Source organism: Sciurus vulgaris (assembly GCF_902686455.1).
Source record: "Sciurus vulgaris genome assembly, chromosome: 3".
Classification (NCBI taxonomy): domain Eukaryota; kingdom Metazoa; phylum Chordata; class Mammalia; order Rodentia; family Sciuridae; genus Sciurus; species Sciurus vulgaris.
Window position 1 is genome coordinate 130,282,848 of NC_136463.1, and position 19,723 is coordinate 130,302,570.

General features: G+C 38.0%; 1 long non-coding RNA gene across 2 annotated transcripts in view; it reads left to right on the forward strand.

The window, feature by feature from the left end:
- Positions 1-15,266, forward strand: part of LOC306656701 — a 70,875-nt gene extending 55,609 nt beyond the window's left edge. Inside the window, exons 4-5 of one of the 2 annotated variants that reach the window (XR_013762613.1) lie at positions 11,907-12,002; positions 14,993-15,266. This is a non-coding gene — a long non-coding RNA (uncharacterized lncRNA). Of the gene's footprint in view, positions 1-2,463; positions 3,139-11,906; positions 12,003-14,992 lie in introns of those variants that run through there. The other variant, XR_013762614.1, reaches the window with a different exon arrangement.
- The last annotated feature ends 4,457 nt before the right edge of the window (positions 15,267-19,723 follow it).

Here is a 19,723-nt window from a genome sequence, read left to right on the forward strand (position 1 = left end):
CAACCATAGATACTAGGCATTGAAAGATGCCTCAATTCTATTACAGATTATTTTTATTTCTTTATTTTTAAAAATGTGAATGATATTTCATTGAATCATTTTTGTTTATAGTTGAAACTTTAGGAATTCAAAATGAGCTTTCTTGCCCATAAGTTTCTACATAGACACCAGAAAAAGTTTCAACCTTGAGTCCCATATTGCCCTGCTGTGCTTTGTCCATATGAACGTTTATGCCACAACTGTTATCCAGCTTCATGTGGCTTCTCATTCCCACAATTTCACTTGGGAAGAACAAGTCTTTGAGGATCACATTGCGAATAGTTGTCAGAGTGCCACTGCTGGGACCCTTTTAATCATATGGCTCTTTTGAGTTTGCTTAGGCAGGACTCTCTGAGCAATAAAAATCACATGCTTCCCACTGAACTTTTCCCCAAATAAAGTACTCGCTGGACTTGGGTATTTGGAAAAGATTTCAATTGAGAAACTTGGCACAATGATTAAAGCTTTCTGACCACCACCAACTTCAATCTACCTGGATTTTGTGTCGTTCACCTCCTGTGACTGAGCCCTGAGTTCCAAGTTCAACTCCAGAAGTGCCTGGGAGATGCCATATTTGAACTCATCCAGTTTCTCATCCTTGGGCTTCACAATCTTGGTGCCCAAGATGAACATGGCCCTCTCTGCTGAGTGCTGGTTTAGGAAGAGGCCCAGCTCTGGTAAGAACTTGTAGTCCCTATATTCTATTTTTACAAAGCAAGATTGGAGCAGTCCCAGGCCTAGCATCTTATTGGTGCTACAAAACATAAAACGAATGAATAACCTAGTGGTAGAGAAAGAAGACTGTTAGCCCAGTGGTTTAAAATGTAGATCCATGTTTACAATAAAAAAAAAAAAAAAAGAAAGAAAAAAAAATGTAGATCCAAATCCTGATTTCTTGACAGAACTTGGGTTTTTTTTTTTTTAATTTCTTCTTTTTTTTCTGAGCTTCTGTTTCTCAAACTGTGAGTAAAGAGTTTAAACTAGATCAGTTTTGAGATCCCATCCACCTCTCTAAGGGATTAGTTATGAACAGAAAAATATGCTGTGTTGGAAGGAATTTTAAAGGGAAGGAACATGTTTTGAATACTGAAGGTCAGACAGGTCAGTAAAAAGTGAAGTACTAGTAGCATCTACAGTACTCAGCACAACTGCTCTGAAAGCTGTTTATCACTTTGCTCTTCACTAGCAAGTTCACATACATCCTCAGAACACCTCATTCAGGCCATTTCAGAAATGACAAAACTAAGGTTCAGTAAAGTAAGTAATTTTCAGAATGCCACCCAAAGGCAGAGCTGATTGGAAATTGAGTCTATCACCTTGTGGACTCAAATATATGGGAAAGAGGGAGGAAAAGGCAAAGTAGAGGGATTCCACAGAGTTGGTTTGGCCCAGTTCTCCTTCCCTAAGAAGGAGCCCCATAACCTAAGTCTCATAATTTCCGATCCAGAGTTTCATGCGTGAAACTTTATGGCCTCTTGAAAGGTGAATGAGTAGGTTTGATTCACTGGAAGTCAGAAACAGCTTTTTAAACATTTGGGAATCAAGGTAGGTAGTTAGCTTACCTTGTAAAATTTTCTTATGGATGTCACCATTAGAAAAATTTATCTTACCTTAGTAGGCTGCAAAGCTTATTCAAACCCATCACATCTTCAGATTCAGACATTGTTAGTTGAGAGATTCCACGTTAATCCTCACTGCATCTTAATTCAGGTGATCTTGGAAAATAGTGATTTGCTTTGTTCTCACCATATTTCACCCATGTTAAACAGGTCACTGAGATGTCACATTTTATAAGGTTATTTATACCTCCTCTCTCTTTTGGACTGCAGTTTTGCAGATTATTTTTCTTCTCTCTATTAATGAGATCAGAGTACTGAATTTTGTTTATTGAAGAAATTGGCATTTGGGAATCCTGAGTACACAAAAATACAAAATATGAAATATTGAAATACTTTAGCCATGAAAAGGTAAATTCTAATTTCATAATATTAATCAGGAAAAGCTTAACATGAAAAATGCTCTTTATTTCCAAGTTTATTTATAAACAGATATAACCTATTCAGGTAACTTTCAGAATCACCCTGTTATATTTTCATAATCTTATATGTGTGTATGTGTATATAAAAATATTCATATGCACACACATAGTCCAGCAAAATGATCAACTTTGATTCTTTTTTTTAAAAAGGGTCTTAGCCAGTAAGTGCATTTTCTAGACATATGGACAAGATAACTTCCTACCGAATCAAAGAAAGTTAACAAATAGTAAGTATATGTCCATTAACATACTAGTAACCATAAGTTCTAGCTTGTCTTAATTATTTCTAATAATCTCTGTGGAGACTAATATCTTTTAAAAGTATATATGTGTTGATGATAGAAAGCAGGTTGAAAAGTACTGATTTATTATAACCCTTCATTAAGGTTAAAAGCATTCCAGTGAGATGAAGACATCTGCCTTGTATTTTCACATTGCAGAAGAGAAGTTAAGGACAGGAAGAACAAAAAGAAAGAGAACAATGTTTCAAGTTGAATTCAAGCCAGGTTTGAAGAGAACATTTCTTGTTTCATGTCTGTAAAAGTTCTCAAGAAAATTCCCCATATCCATAACTATCACTTATTATTGTGCTACCAAGTATATTTAACACTGTGTATTAGCCATGAAAATTAGCTATATGTCCTGAGGTTATTTTTTCCAAGTTTTACACACAGTTAGTCAACACATGTATCTCTGTATCTCTCAGTGTTTTATTTCTTAAAAAAGAAAATTAACAAAGAAAACTACTATTATGAAGAATTAAGATGGGTTAATTAGGTAATGTATTGGAAAAAAATATATATATATATATATATTTTTTAAACTGGGCCATTTCTTTCCTCTTCTTTTAAAGGTAGGACTGGCTAACGTTGGCAATTATAGGGTGTAGTGAGTAGTCACTTGATATCTTGGAAATCAAAGGAAAGGGCCACTGGAGAGAGGCTGAACTGAGCTGTTGCTGGATTTTTATCTCTCTAAATGAGTGCTACTGACAGGAACCATATGTGTTACTTAGTACAGCTGAGGAAGAGAACATGGGTGGTTTTCCAAGGAGCTGTGACCTGCCTGTGTATGCATGTCTACCTGTGAGCCCATGGACAAATCTGATGTATTTATGATGTTTAATAAACACTTAGAGCCACATGTGAGCTTGGGGACTGTGTTCCTCTCATTCAAGGGATTATATGTGAATATCCAGGTTGATTTTGCCTTGGAATTAAAATCAATTTTTGTACTTAGTGGTGTTTGTCACTGCACAAAAACATTCATGAAAGTGTAATGCCCCCTTTGGAATGACAGAAGAAAGATGAAGTAGTTCCCAATTAAGCTTGTATTTAGCCCAGTTGAAAACAGGAAGTACCTTGAGCAGAGCAAAGCTCTCAGAACACAGTTAAGTGTTTCAATTAAGTAATCAAATGTATTTAGTCTGTATTGTGGTATTAGGGTTCTTGAAGGACAGACATTTACCCAGGAAAAGCAAACAGAAGTGACATTTTAAATTGTGTTTTGTGGTTTATCTTTTTCTATCCTTTTACTTAAAACCTACTTATGTCATTATGTGTGAAGCCAGTTTCCTAAGGAAAGCACATAGTGGGGGCATGGGTAGGGTCATGATAAAAAATCCTTTCTGCTAATCCCTGTTTTGAATGATATATATGGACAATTTATATCTAACATAACTATTGAAATGTTTAGATGTAGGTCTGTTTTTCTTTTCTGCTTGTTCCTTCTTTTTCCATTCATCTCTATTCTCTTTCTTGCCTTCTTTTGGATTATATGTACATTTTTTAGAATTCTATTTTGGTTTAGACTATATCTTTTTACAGTCAAATGGGTTTTTATGGCTTCTCTAGAAATTTTATTATATGTATAAGTTTTTATAATTTACTTAAGAGTCAATGTTTTACCATTTTGAGTGAATATAGAAAACGTACCACCATATTGATCCATTTCTACTCTCCTGTGATGTTAGAGTTGTTATATCTACACACATTAAAGCCCTATCAGACAATGTTATAATGCTTCCCTCTTCAACTTTTGGATGACTTTTTTAGAATAAGAGAGTACATAATACCATGCATTGCCATTCACTTCATTCTTGATGTTAAACTTCTTCAGCAATGAATTGACTTAGTTTTCTTTCATCTGAGAATGTTTGTTTCACCATCATTCCTGAGGTTATTTTCCCTAGATAGAGAATTCTAGGTTGATAGTTCTTTTCTTTCACACTTGAAAACTATTATGCCACTTCCCTTATTTCTTCTTTTCTTTCTTTCTTTCTTTTTTTTTTTTTTTAAAGCAACATACTCTTTCTTCTCTTCTAAATTTTGAGGGGTAGTGTCCATAATAAACCAGGTTTTAAAAAGAGACTTTCAGATATTTAAGTCCTAAATCCCTTAATGTTAAAAGGAATGTCATACTTAAGTAATGAGCCAGCATCATATAACAAGACAAGCATGACAGTATATTTACTCATATAACTGCAAGAGATACATATGCAACTCTAAAATTTGTTCATTCTTATTCTTATGACTAATTTACATGGTGGTTCTACAACAGAATATAATATAATACTATGATGTGGAATTTTTAGTTCACAAGTAGTCCTTCTGTTTATGTACATGAATGTGCAAGAACCCCATACACCCAATGGATAGCCTTGTTCCCCAAACTGATCTGTTTGGAATTATATTTTCTTAAAACAGTGGTTCTTAAATTTTAATATACCTAACCTTCAGAGGTGTTGATTCAGTAATTCTGGGAGAGGGTCCCAAACTTTGCATTTCAAATAAGATGATACCAGATAATGTCACTGTTGCTGGTTTCCGGACTACAGGATGAGAATGACTACCGTAAGGGAATGAACAGAGTACCCCAGAATTTTATGTGACCTGTCAAAAGGCATAAACTGAAAAGTAAATTGGAATTGATGACTTTCTACCAACTTTGTGAGAGTTTCAAAAGACAAATTCATTTGGCTTTGAATTGATTTCTTATTACAGTTACTTTAAAGTTCTTCTGAAAGCAAATATTTTGTCTTTCAATTGCTATTATATCTATATCACACACACATATGTACTTATAGACACAAACACATATGCAATATATTCATACTAATATTCAAGTTGAAATGAGAATAATTGAGTCAATCAAATAAATTATGTGATCTCTCCAGTGTCAAAAACTTTTTAACTTGAATTCATCTTAATTGCTTCTCACACATTTAGATTTAACTTTCTTTTAGTCTAGAGTGAAGGTTCACAAATTATGGCTTATGGACCAAATGTGCCACATGATCCAATTTTGTACAGTCAGTATTATAAGAATAAGTTTTCACATTTTTAAATGTAAAAAGGAGGATGAAGTAGAGGAGCAAGAGGAAGAAAAAGACAACATAGAAATTGTTTGTGGTCCTCAAAATGTAGAGTAATTATGATTTGGTCATTTATGGATAAAGCTTACTAATCTGCATCTAGAGCATTGTGTGGTTATGGCTAGGTAGTGCATCAAGAGATAGTATAAGAGCAGGGATTAAAATTTGCTTTTTTATTGTCAGTTTGCCCTTGTTTGAATCCTGACTCTACTCACCATTTTGTGTAGCTTTGAAATTAACGCAATCTTTCCGTGCATCCATATCCTCATGTACAAAATGTAGATGATGAAAGTCCCTAACTTAGGACTATTGTGCAATTTAATTAGTTAATACACATGAAGTCCTTAGAATGGCACCTGGCACATCATCAACACAGATTAGACATGAGGCACTATTTCCCACTGGATAGAGTACTGTGCACACATTAGAAGTGAAATTATTCTATGCATTCATAAAAGCATAACATTAATGTTTGTTTGATAATAAGTGAAAAAAGCAGAGCACAAATGAACAGATGTTTTGTAGAAGAAGTAAAACAAAAAAACCTATGTGCTAGAAAAGAAATGAAGGAAACACTGCCATTTATTAGGAGTGGCCATGCTAGTTTGATGGGACTGTGGATGATTTTCCTTCTTTCACCTTTCTGCATTTTCCAAATTTTCTAACATGCACTATGAATTTCAGCTTAACAGCGGTAACTCAGGAGGAGCTTATGCCTTTGCCAAGGTGCTTATCTCTTAGATAGGATAACAAAATGAGCTAAAGCTGCAACGGCCACCATAATTCTGCCAGTATTTATTTTGGTCTCTGAAAGTCGGGCCCTTCACATTCTTTGTACATAGTTGTATTTAATTAGGACTCGAGCTAGCCATAAAATGTGCATTAATTGTCTGTTATTTCATAAATGATGGCCAAAATAACAGTCCTTGATAGGAACAGTTTGGGGGTAAGCACCACTTGGTCTCTTCATCTTCCAAGGCTCCCTGCCCCAAGCAAGAGATTTCTATTTGTTATCTCCTTTTATCCTGGAGAATTACTAATCCTGCACTACCATATTAAGTACCAATTAAGCAGAGATTTGTCATTCCTGCTCGAGAACATTGAGCTGGGCTGTGGCTGCATATTTCACAGACTTCTGACAGAAATTATTTTAATTAGACTGCTGCTAGCAGCATTTAAAATAGTCTGTATGGCCAGAGAGAGGAAGAATGGTTCCTCAGTCAGATAATTTACTTATTTTTCTTTTTCACTCACCATAAATCTTAGAGTTGAGGTTATTAAGCCTTTGGAGGGGGGAAGGGGATCGTCAGGGAAAGAAATCAGCTAAACTTTATCTTACTTTAAATACCAGAAAAGAAAAATCTCCCACAGCTTTACTGGAAAGAAAAAAGAAAAAAACTTTTAAAAGAAAAATATGTTCAAGCAAAAGCTGACAGGATGTTTTTACATTCTGAATGTCTAACATGTTTAAACAATAAGGAGGATACATACACCTTTTATATATAATTAAGGTGGGCTCTTTTCATTTTTGTTATGTCCCCCAAATTGAAGTCATTACTTGGCAATTATTAGGTTACTCTGACACTGCAAAGCAAACTAAATAAATTACTAAATTGAATGTCACATTTAGTAAACCTTGATTAAAAGCACAAGTTTTGTAATTTTTCAGGGATACATTTTATTTTATGAATCCATTTCCTAAGATGAGAAATTGGATTAATGCCAGCTTTTATCCTCTTTTAAAATTTTTAAATAAGGTTTTATCCTTTCGCTTCCCAGAATTTTTGATCAATATATAATTTGAATGTTATTTAGAGTTCCTTACATGCAAGCATTCTGATTTATTTAATAAAATCAAATTTATTTGAATACATTTTATAAAAGCATGCTATATAATATTGGACCATAAAATGCATATTTTTCCTTTGAGTTCCTCACTCAAACATATGGTCCAATCCTCCCTTTAGGAAGCAGCCACAACCCCATTATTTTATCTTTAATAGAAATTTTAATGCTTTGTGGCTTACTTGAATAGGTTTCCTCAGGAAAGCCACAAAACTTCTAAAATACAAGATGAATTCAAAGGCTGCAGGTACCACAAATTCTTGAAGAACAAGTTAAAAAAACCCTTTCTATGCCCACCACTGGTCACTGAAAATAATAAAATAAGCATCACATGATTTAATGGGAAGATTGGTAGAATAGAGTTGCTTTGGATGTAACCCTAGGAACACTACTCAAGGATACTTAGTAGATTTCAGTAAATCACAAAGGGGGTTAATAATCTTGGTTCACTCTCCATTCAGACTATTTTAACTATTCATTATTATATTTTTTTATTTAAAGAGGAGATAGAAGATATGGTTGCATTTCTTAATATAAAGTTTAGAAATGGTAATTATGTTGGAGAACTTATATTTTAAAAATATGAGGTCAGAAATGCTCTTGAACTATGAATGAATGAAATGGGTTAGGGGAGAAGAGATAGCAGACACACCTACCAGAGCTGGCGTGGGAGGAAGCGTAGGTCCTGCCATACCTGAGTGAGGGCTCCAGGTGCTGTCCATGCTTCACTAGCATTGAGAAGATGAGCTGGTGGTCAGGGAGAGATGACTGTGGAAGTGAGACCTGGCTTTGCTTGCAACAGGTACTGGTTAGGAATTAATAGTAATTGGTATGGCAGTGAAGTTGTGGTCTTCATCTGATTTTCTAACTCTTCAAAGCTAAATTCTTAAAGTCTCAAGTTCTCTCAGTCATTCTGAATGGATATCATTGTTTCTAGTTATAGCGTCTGTCACAATTTTGTATTACAAACAACAAATTTGCATTGCCTAATATAGAAATTCCAGATGGGTGTTAATAAGCTCAATTGTTGTAAAAACCAAGTGAAGGAAGGATGTGAACGTGCAATGCCTTGCTTTATAACCAGCCATTTTCTTCTCCTTGCTGATGTATGTTCTATCTGGTATCTTCTAAAACAGATCAATTTTATCTATGTTGAAAATCTGTTGTGGCAGGTTGTATTCCTTGATGATCATCCAAATGTCTTAGGAAATGATTTAGCAGCTGCCCTATCTCCCATTCTGCTCCGTACTTACCCTCGCCATGTGTAACTTCATGTGCCCTTGAGACTAAAGAATGAGCCACAGGTGCTAAAACAACCTCCTATCAGGTGTGCTGCCACCATGAACTCAAGAACAAACCCTTAGATTTCTCCTGAATTATTGTCAGATTTATAGAAGCCAAACTTTGAGTCTGAGTTGTTGGTTCTCAAGTGGTCCCCCCCCCCCCAAAAAAAAAAAGCAGCAGCATCAACTGGAAACTTGTTAGAAATTAAAAACACACTGGTGCATTATAATTATACATAATAGTGGGATTCATTATGCCATGTTCATACATGCACATAATATGATTTGATCAATCTCATTCCCTCATACCTTTCCTTTCCTTCTCCACCTCTCTCCTGTTCTGTTTGCTCTATTCTATTGCTCTCCCTTCTGTTATTGTTGTTTTAATTAGCACATTATAAGTAAATATATATGTGTGTATATATATATATATATATATATGAGGGATTCATACCTGGACATAGCATAATTTGGTAGATTTCATTTTCCAATACTTCTCCATGCCCTCTCCTCTTCCTCCCCTCTAACCACCTTCCTCTGGCCTGTTGGTCTCCCTTCTATTTAGAAATGCAAATTTTGGGCTTTGCCCCCACCCAGTGAATCAGAAACACTGGAAGTTGGGTCCCCTACATTGTAGTTTCAAAAGGCTTCCTGGTGATTCTCATGCTAAAATCTAAGAACCACTGCAATGGCCCAAACTTGACTGCACACTTGTAATCAGTTGGAAAGCTTTAAAAACTGTTGATGCCTGTGTTCGAACACTAGAAATTCTAATTTAATTGGTTTGGGATTTGGTCCCAGAATCAGAATTTTTTAAAAGATCCTTGGTTGATTTGAATGTGTAAAAAGGGTTGAAAACAACTGTAATAGCCCAGACAAAAAAATTAATTCTTATTTCATCAATTTCTTGGCAACAACTGTCGATTGTTTAAGTACCTTCCTTTCCACAAGTCATATAGCTACTCTTCATCCTTCTGAATTATTCTTACTGTCAAATGTTTTGCTGTATATTGATGAGTGAGCTTTGTTTTATCTCAGCACTTTCATTTTTATAGCCCTTTTATATTAAAAATTATTTATTGTTTCCATCATAATCATACACTTAGTATCTTCAGGATTCTCTTGCTTTTGCAGCTATCAACTGTGATGGGACTAACAATATCTGTCAATGCTTCAAAATGAAGTGCAGACATAGAAAGCATAACTTTCATGCATCTATGATGGCAGGTATCTTCACACACTTCTGCTTCAGAGGGTTATTATGTTCTCACCTTAAAATTTTTCCATTAGATGAGCTACTTTACGTGATTTATTTCAACATTTCTTTTGGGAATTAAACTGAGTCAGGACTAACATACATAAAGGTGGATCTAACATATAAACTGCTTTCTACCATAAGCCCCCCTCCCCTGCTACCTACCTTTGGTACTTATGCCAATATTACATTTATGCATTGATCTATTCAACAGGTTTTCATTGAGAAGATGCTACACATTCAACTAAACTAAAGTAATAGTACTGTATCACTGATGCCATTGACAGAAGTTCAACAGATACTAGAAAGTAGCTACCCGTTACAAACCAGTCTCGTAGAAATTTCATCAAGAGCAAGCAGCCCATAAAGCCATGTTCAAGGATTCTTACTATTTAATGCTGGTGGTATGTGATGTTGGTGCCAAGAGAATGGCAATATACAGGAGTACAGCATAGTGGCTTAGCCTTCTGCCCTCTGATAAGCAGGCCCATCAGAAGTTTATTGAACACCTGCCAAATATTTATCAAGCACCTTCTATGTAGATGCCATGGTAGTATTTCCAAGTTACCAACAGGTAAAAATACACATTATTCCAGACAGGCATTGGTGACCCTATTAGGTCTGGGCTACAGCATTCCAATTTCCTGGTAGCCATACTTGCTTGACCATGCCTGGGTTATTTGGTATTAGGGGTTGCTGAATACCATGTGAATAAATGCATTGTCTATTATATGCAGGTTTCACCCTGTGTGAAGGAAAGAAATGGAGACTTTTTTTTATGAAAGGGGTTATTCACTGGCTAATGGTCCAGTGAGATTTGGGGAATGTCTGCTATCTGACTCTCCTTTCTGGTGAAAAGTCAAGAAAATGCACATGGGAAGATTATAGTCTGAATGAATATTCTAACTTGCTTCGGCACACTCACCCCACCAAGATCAACAAGAAAGCCCCCTGTTTTCCCAGTGGGCAGCCCTCCTCAGCACCCCAGGTGTCAGGATCCATTGGGTGGTTCTGAACCATCTCTCAGCATTAGAAGGTTAGAGGTTGATTGTGCTGGATGCCCCAGCATTTCCAGGATTCCCACCCTTTAACTTTGGAAACATTGTGTTTTGAAGGTTATGATGGGGGGTGTGGCCCCGTGCTGAGGCAGGGGAGAGAGGGATGGGCGTCAGGGGGATGTGGCCAGGAGGAAATAAGAGCAAATTCCTCCAAAAACGATCTGACAGGAAATGACAGAGTATCAGCCTCATACCACCCCACTTGGCCGCTTAACGGAGGGAAAAGTCCTTCCTAATCACGCAGCGGTGCCAGAGCGCAGTAGGTGAGGATGATGAAATAATAAAGCATTTCCCGTGTGTGTTTTTCATTAGGCCTGTTTTGTTTCTCTTCCAAGTGCTGGGGAAACAGAACAGAAGCCCGGCTGGGAGCGCGCCACGGCGGCCGCCTCCCCTGGGAACAGCAGCTGCGCTAACAGGAGGGGCGCCCTGGGTGGAATGGGCTCTAACACCTTCCTAATGGAAATAATGATTTGTAAAGCCCTCTTTATACCCTTCGCTACATAATTAGTGGCCCAAAGAACTAAAGATTAAGACCACTGTTCTCACTCCTAGCATTTTTGAAAATTTGGCAAAACATTAAATGTTCCGTTCTCAGAGCCAAACAGGTAGAGGTCTTTGAGTAGACCCAGCCCTGGCTGGTCAGGTTGGACCTTGAATCACTCAACACTTATTACATAGAAATTAACTGGCTTGATGTCAATTAGTGAGAATTTGTTAGCAGCCATATCCAATGGACCTCCCCCTCACCCAGCTGGGTAGTTGTCATGGAAAATATCTAAATACTCTCCATCCAAGCTGACTTAGTGTTAGGTACCTTTGTGTTTCCATGGGTGTGTTCAAGGCCAAGGCTGAACATCAATTTTTACCCATCTCTCAGAGAAGATAATTAAGAGAAGCTCAGAAGGAGGCTGACTGGAAAATTCTCTCTAGCCCTAAGAAATAACCAATCCAAAATGCCTGTTGTTAAATGGGTCATAAAAGCACTGGGAAATCAATATTTGACTTTCTGTTTCAGGAATGGTGGCTGCTCCATGCAATATCAGATCAATCTGTTGTCGTCATGGTGCCTGAGACCCAAATAATTCCTGTGTTAACTCAGGACACTTGGAAGGTAGAAATCTCACTTATCTTTATATAAATAGATGCTCCCAATAGTGGGTAGCCCTGGTTAAAAAGAAAAGTGTGATACATAAAGTAAGGACTCGTTTTATTAAATATCTAGGAGAAGTGTTCAGGTTACCTGAGAAGTAATTAAACCTGTAAATAAGCAGATTACTGGCTGAAACTCGAGATTGATAGATGAACCCCTTCAGCTAAAAGGGATTGCTTAATGGACTGAACAACAATCTTGGACTCTGTCCACTTCGAAATCACAGGTCCAGAATCAGACAGGCTGCGCTCCACTACTTCCCCTCTAAGATAAATGAAGCTCCAGGAGGCCGCTGTGAGGAGAGCCCGGCGGTGAAACCCCAGGCGGTGTGCACACAGACAAGCCATGCTCCCAGTATAAATAGCCAAAGAGATGTCCAGAGATGTTCCTAGGGTCCCCTCCCATCTTGCCACCCAGGAGGCCCAAAGAACTTGTTCATTTCAAAAGGTTTAAGCTATTTCTGGTTTTTTGAAAAGAAGACATTAATTGCATAGGAAAATGAAGAGCTGAAAATGAAGTTAAAGGCTCAGTGGGCTACAATAAGCTAAAGTGATGAAAACTCGCAGGTTGTAATTGTAATTGTACTCCTACCATGGAAAGAAAAAAGGAAGGAGACCAGATTCTACTTTCCCCATTTTCTTATCTGACTAAATTTGTGAATTTGAGCTTTAGCCTTTTTTTTTTTTTTTTTTTTTTTTCCCTGAAGGTGGTTTTGGTGAGGTTTGAATACTGTAAAATTTAACCCCAATTCTATAAAACTGATAAATTTCAAGTTTAACTTTTTGGAGCATTTTGGATTTATCACCTTGGTCTTATGCTTTGTGTAATTCATAAACTTGAATTAAATGATCCATTACCTGTGGTGCTATGTGACACTTTCAGAAATTGACAATGTCAAAACATAATGTCTTTTCTTTGGTGCTGATAGGGGCTCAGTAACCTACATGATCAATGCAATTTATCATAAGGTAGAGGTGGTATCCCTGACTCTAGAGCAGAGTGTCCGGGTTGAGTTTTCATTTGCTGCCATTGAGCATCCAGGCCTCTTTGCTTCATGACAAAAGATCAGTTCTTAGGCCAGCATCTCACTGGTAAATTCACTTACAGTGTGATTGGTTCACAACACTAACTCTCATCCCTGAGAAGACAATGGAATGGATACCCTCAGTAAAACCCAATTTTGAAATCTAGTTTTGTCAAAGAAATGCTATCTCTCAAAGTATAAAAGGTAAATTTTTTTCTTTTTCTCACTTCTGGAAGACACCTAGGGGATAGAGCTCACCCCTATCAAAACCCATGAAGGGCCATCCCAAAGGCCATGACTACTTGTGGATGTATTTAGCTAACAAACTACAGTTTACTTCTTGGTGGCAGTAACAGAAAATGAAGAAAGTAGATTCAAGGCACACAAGTTGGTCTGTGCGCTTAACCTTGAATAGAACGGAGAATGACTCTGATGCTAAAGTTATTTTATCCTCCCAGAGTTAATCATCAGTAAGATTAGTATTTCCCAAAGTGCCCCAATCTATCTTTTGATTGGAGCAACTCATTTAGCTCCCCAAATCCCCACCTTATGTGCTCCATGTTCTTTATCTTATTTCTTATTTGGTTTTTAAGAACTAGTCAGTTTCCAGATTGAGTATAAGAGTCTGTGGTTTTAACTTCAGTAACTAACCCAGACTATCTATAGAAAGTATCCTTCTCCCTGATATTTATCCTCATGTGACATCTAGCAGGGATGGTAGGTCAAGATACTCTTTAAAAAAATGATGTGAAGGGACCAAGAACTGATTATTTCTGATTAATTCAAGATCTGTCAAAATAGAGACCTTAAAGAGAAGAGACAGTCTGAATGCTGCTGGAGTTTTCTTCAATATTACTCAGTTATTTCCAAATGCCTATAGTGAATAGGCCAGAGGCTAATGAAATTTGCTAAAAGAATGAATTTTATCTGGATGTGGTGGCCCACACCTGCAATCCAAAGGACTCAGGAGGCTGAGGCAGGAGGATTAGAAGTTTGAGGTCAGCCTCAGGAACTTAGTGAGATCTGTCTCAAAAAATGAAAGAGGGGCTGGGGAGATAGCTCAGTTGGTAGACTGCCTGTCTCTCAAGCACAAGGCCCTGGGTTCAATGCCCAGCACCACAAAGAAAAAAAAAGAAAGAAAGAAAGAAAAAGGGCTGGGGATATAGCTCAGAGGTAGAACACCCTTGGGTTCAAAGTCCAATCCCTAGTAACTAACACACACACACACACACACACACACACACACACACACACTCACACACACAACTCCTTAGATCTTAATTTCCTTAGTTTTATTAACTAACATTTATCAAATAAAGAACAATATGCCAGGCGCAGTGGTACACACCTGTAATAGGCTTGGGAGGCTGAGGCAGGAGGATAGCGAGTTCAAAATGAGCCTCAGCAAAAGCGAGGCACTAAGCAACTCAGGGAGACCCTGTCTCTAAATAAAAAATACAAAATAAGGCAGGGGATATGATTTAGTGGTAGAGTGCCCCTGAGTTCAATCCCTGGTACCACCCCAAAACAAAGAACAAGTAATATTGTGAGCCCATAAACAGCTCTTCATTTTGGCATCTATCTACCTCCTAGTCTCCTAAAGGGGTGTTTGCCTGTAAAGTCCTGTGTGAAAAAGCACACTATTCAAGGCATAGTCCAGACCTTCAATTTCCCTATGGCATAGGGAATGTATGTTGACTAGAGTGACTTTTCTACAGTCTGAGAGATGGGAACACATAGGCATAGAGCAGGAGTCAAACTGCCAGGCCTGGATCTCAGCTTATGTGGGCCTCAATTTTCTCATCTGTAAAAGATAGTTCATTATAATACTACCTCGTGGAGTGTGAAGGTCACACGCTAGCTTGCTGTCTGAAGGATAGGAAGTAGGTTTATGTTGTCATCATTAGCTGTTTTAATTACTATCTAGGCACTGTTCTCCACAGTAGAGGCCTGGTGTGGAGGCAGGTCAGGAGAGGTCCTCTCCCGCAGTGATCCTCACAATGGCTGACTGTCCAGGGCAAAGAGTGAGTACTGAATGCTCCTGGCCACCAGAAAGCTCTCCCCACAGTCCTGCCCACATACTAACTGCTCAATTCCAAAATGTTCTCAGTCCTTCCCTCTCTGGCCAGGATCCCGACACCTTCTTTCCAGATCTGTTGGTTTTCTCCAGGCAGCTTGATATGCATACATATGTAGATCAATTGGGCCCCTTGGTTTCTCCAAGCCTGCTTCTTTCACATTATCGCACCCTGCCCATTGCTTTCTGTACTAAAGGACCCTCCTGGGGAGGCAGGAGAGGGGAAAGGTGGTGAATAATTACACATTTAATATTTCTATCTCTGTCTCTGTAAATAACTTTCTAAAACACATGAGTATGATCCTATGAATCTTTCTAATCTGAAGGCAATACCTAGTGTCTAGTCATTGGCATCTATTGCAGTGGCAAATTTATTTTTTTTAAATATACTATTTGCTGTCAAGTGCACTGGCAGTATGATATAATCATTACTTTATTATTATTTGTTGTTTTTAAATTACTATAGCAATCTATATTAAGAAACCTACTGAAGCCTATATTTCTCTTTTTACTGAACCATCAGAATGGATTGAAATTAATTTCAAATCATTTCTTAAAAAGAACATTCAGTGTTTCCTTGTTATTTGCTACTTGGTTGACAAAGACAAATTCTATTTTGAAATATTATGTGACATTACCTGATACAGTTTTCCTATAAAGAAAAAGAAGTACACCTATTTTTCTGTTTAATGAACTAAGATAACTGAAGGCTATGGCACACAATACATCTTGTGGCTTTTATGATATTGTCCAATTTTGCAAGATTCATAATTTACAACTGAAATGGATAAGGTAGGGATGGGCATGAATGGAAATTACTACCTGTTGGGTAGTACTGCCGAGTGTGGAGGCCTGATGGTTATGAGGTGAGAGGTTCCAGGATCTTCTCCAAGTGTGTACCACGTTGGCCCCAAAGACATGCTTACTGTACTTCCATTATTACTGAAGAGGAAAAACTCTACAAAACTCCTTGGGCTGCCAAAGCTGGCATTTGCTACCCTCGCCTCACTACCTCTTTTTAATGTCTGCTCTTCACTAAGTGGCAGGCCATATTTCTACCCCACCCCCCATCTCTTCCCTGACCCGTTGGGTTCTCATAATGGCTATGATGCTAGTTGCTTTTTAAAAATGTGTGTCCCCTTTCCAGTGCCCTGGGAAATGACTGCTCAGGGGACTTTATTTCCCAGCTCCACTTCCATCTGCATGAAGCCTAAATTAGTTCTAATCAATATTCTGTGAGCAGTGAGGTGTGTCCATTCTTGGCCAAGATGTTTAAGAAGTTGTCTTTGTGTTCTCTCTTTCCCCTTCTGCCCTTGTGAACAGAGAACTCTTAAGGATGCTAGGGCCACAGTGTGTAAGAAGTGTGGGTCGCTAAATTTCCACATGGAGAAGAGCTGTCTACTCCAAGATGCCTTCTTTATACTGTTGCATGATTAAAAAATAAACACTATTTAGGTGAAACCATTGAAACTCTGTGGTTTGACAGAAAAGCAAGCCTTACCCTAGCTTACATACTGGTCCCTACTCATTCTCATTGGACTAAACACTAATGCCCAGGGCGAAGCCAGGGGATTGTGTTACATGGGGAGCTTTCATCCCTTCTCCCTCCTGAGATAATACCGTCAAGGTTGTCCATGCTGAGCATATAGGAGCTGATCCTCTCATGACAAAGAGAAAATAGTACTGGTTAGAATCTGAGTTCCTGAATCTGAGTTCTAATAATAAGTATTAAGTTACTTAACTTCCTGAGCCAAAGTTTCCTTTCCAGAAAAATATGTGTGATGAGTATATTGTCATGTTTAAGACCTTGGGACCTGACAGCCCTAGTTTGTGCTCTGTAAAATCTTAGCAAAATTTATGATTACACGAATGGTATGCCTTTACTCCGTGTAAAAACAGAGAAACAACATGTATCCCATTTGTTTACAATAATAAATAAATAAATAAATAAATAAATAAATAAATAAATAAATAAAATCTTAGCAAATACCTTATTCTTTTCAAATCTTGGTTTTCTCATCTATAAAGCACAAATAAGAGCACTTTTCTCATTGGCTTATTGGTTCACTTACTCTTTCATTTTTGTTTTGATACTGGGGATTCATTCTTTATTAATTAATTCAAAAGTATTTAGTGAGTACTTACTCTGTGCTAGACATAATGAATACAGGGTATATAGCTGTGAACTATACTTCCCTTACAAAACTTATATTTTTGTGGGTATGGCAGGCAATAAACAATAACTAAGCCTGTGCTCAGCTAGTGTGGTGGGATGAAATGAGCTGATGCCTTTAAATTGCTTATACAGTGCCTGGTAAATGGTAAACACCCAGAAGTGGAAGCTATTACTAATATTAACTATAAACATGAAATATTCAATAATTACATCTAATAGCATCCAATAGGACTATTGTGATGATTAGATTTTTTTAAAAAGATGTTCATAAGCTATCTGTTGTTATTTACTTACTTGCTGACTGTTTTCATCAGCTTTTTCACTTCTGTGACCTGATAAGAATAATTAGAGGAGGAAGAGTTTATTTTGGGGCTCATGGTTTCAGAGGTCTTGCTCTATGGATGGCTGCCTCCATTCTTCTGGGCCAGAGGTGAGGCAGAATATCATGGTGGAAAAGTGTGGCAGAGGAGAGTAGCTCAGGACATTGCACCAGGAAGGAGAGAGAGGAAGGGAGAGAGAGAGAGAGAGAGAGAGAAAGAGAGAGAGAGAGAGAAAGAGAGAGAGAGAGAACGCTCCCCTAACCATGGACAAAATATATACCCCAAAGGCACACCCTTAGTGACCTAGATCCTTCATTCATACCCTACCTGCCTATAATTACCACCCAGTTAATACTTATCAGGGGATTAATGCACTGATTAAGTTAAGGATCTCATAACCCAATCATTTCACCTCTAAACTTTCTTGCATTGTCTCATACCTGAGCTTTCAGGGGACACCTCAGATCTAAACCATAACAGTAATTGAATCAAATATAAAGAATATAAGTGCGTCCTCTCCATTTCAGTGAGGTTGGGATATTTCTGGTTGGCATGAGCTGTCTGTATCTTTAGAACAGAGAAACAACAGTCAAAGTCATCCCACACCTTTCCAGCCCATGTCAATCTGGGTCATTTTCTGAAAATTCTTGGAAATTACTACCTGGGGTTGTGTCTGCCTTCAAGCATAATAATTTAACCTTGACAAAATTTAGTGAGAGACAGTAGGACCCCTTGAATGGCTTCTGCATCTGGCCATTGGCACAAAGGAAAGATGAGTCCCTGGACCCTGAACAGAGGATCTGACTTGTCTCTCATAGTGTCCACCTCCTGGAGAGTATCTTCAAGTCCCTGATGTGGAATCATTCTGTGCGCAGCTCTGGAGTACAACCTTCAACTTAAATGTGCATAGAGGAAGGAGACAGGTAAGAACAGGAAAAATATGTGCAAGGCACACCCTCTTGGAAATTCTTACCATGTGATTTTCCTATAAACACACAAGCAGAACACAATGTTAGCTAATAGTTTGGTTTGGATAAGTAGAGCAACCATAAAACTTATCATTCAATGTGGGACACTTGTGAGAGAGAGCAGAATTAATAATTATACCAGAATAGCAGGAGTAAATTGGGACTGTCCTAAGTGGCAAAACAGGACACGTGTCCATCCCAGGCACACATTCTTAGGAATATAGCTTTTACTGACTTTCAATACTCATATTTCTTTTGTAGAAGGATAGATTCGTGTTTATAAACATGTCTCAGAAGTAACAGTATGCTAATATATCTATACCATAGTGACAGGAATATACCAGTTATTTTGGATCCTCCCTCCTTCATGTGAAAGGACCTTGCTAGACCTTACTGGGGTTGCAAAGTTATGTAAAACATGACCCCAGGCCTCAAAGAGTTTGTAATTTAGCAAAATGTAAAGCCAACCTCAAGGCAAAATGTACTGATGCTATGAGAGAGGGGCTTTGAGCAGGACTTCAGAATGGGAGTCTGAGAAGACTACACAGAAGAAATGCCCTTGAGCTTGAGCTGGCGTCTTAGGTTTAGGTGAGGTGGAGATGGTGCAAAATGGAGAGGAAGGCTCAGGTGGCAGGAGAATAGGAACAAAGGTCAAAGACAAAGCATGATGAGTAACTCAGTGTTCTTGGATGAAGGGTATGAAGGTAAGAATAGAGGTGGAGACGTGGGTTGAGGCCAAATGGTGGAAAGCTATGAATGTTGCCACCTTGGAGTGGGGTGTCTCTTGTACCTGTGACCCGGAGGAGCAGTGAGGATAGCGCTGCAACCCTGCCAGCAAAAATCCTATGCCCAAGCAGACCACATGGCAAGGTTTGCAGGAATGTACCCTTCCTAGTGGGCTGAAGAACTAATTATTAAATCTCAGATGTGACATTGAAAGCAGGTCCTTTTTCCTTTAAATGAGTTGGTCTTTACATAGGGATGCAAAAAAGGCAGGTGGGGAAAAATATAAGAAGGTCTTTTGATGTTTGGATTGTCCAAAGACCTATGGGAAAGAAAGAGTAAATTCTAAGAGGGGAGTTAATGGTCATACTTACCACTTCTTACTACTCCAGGG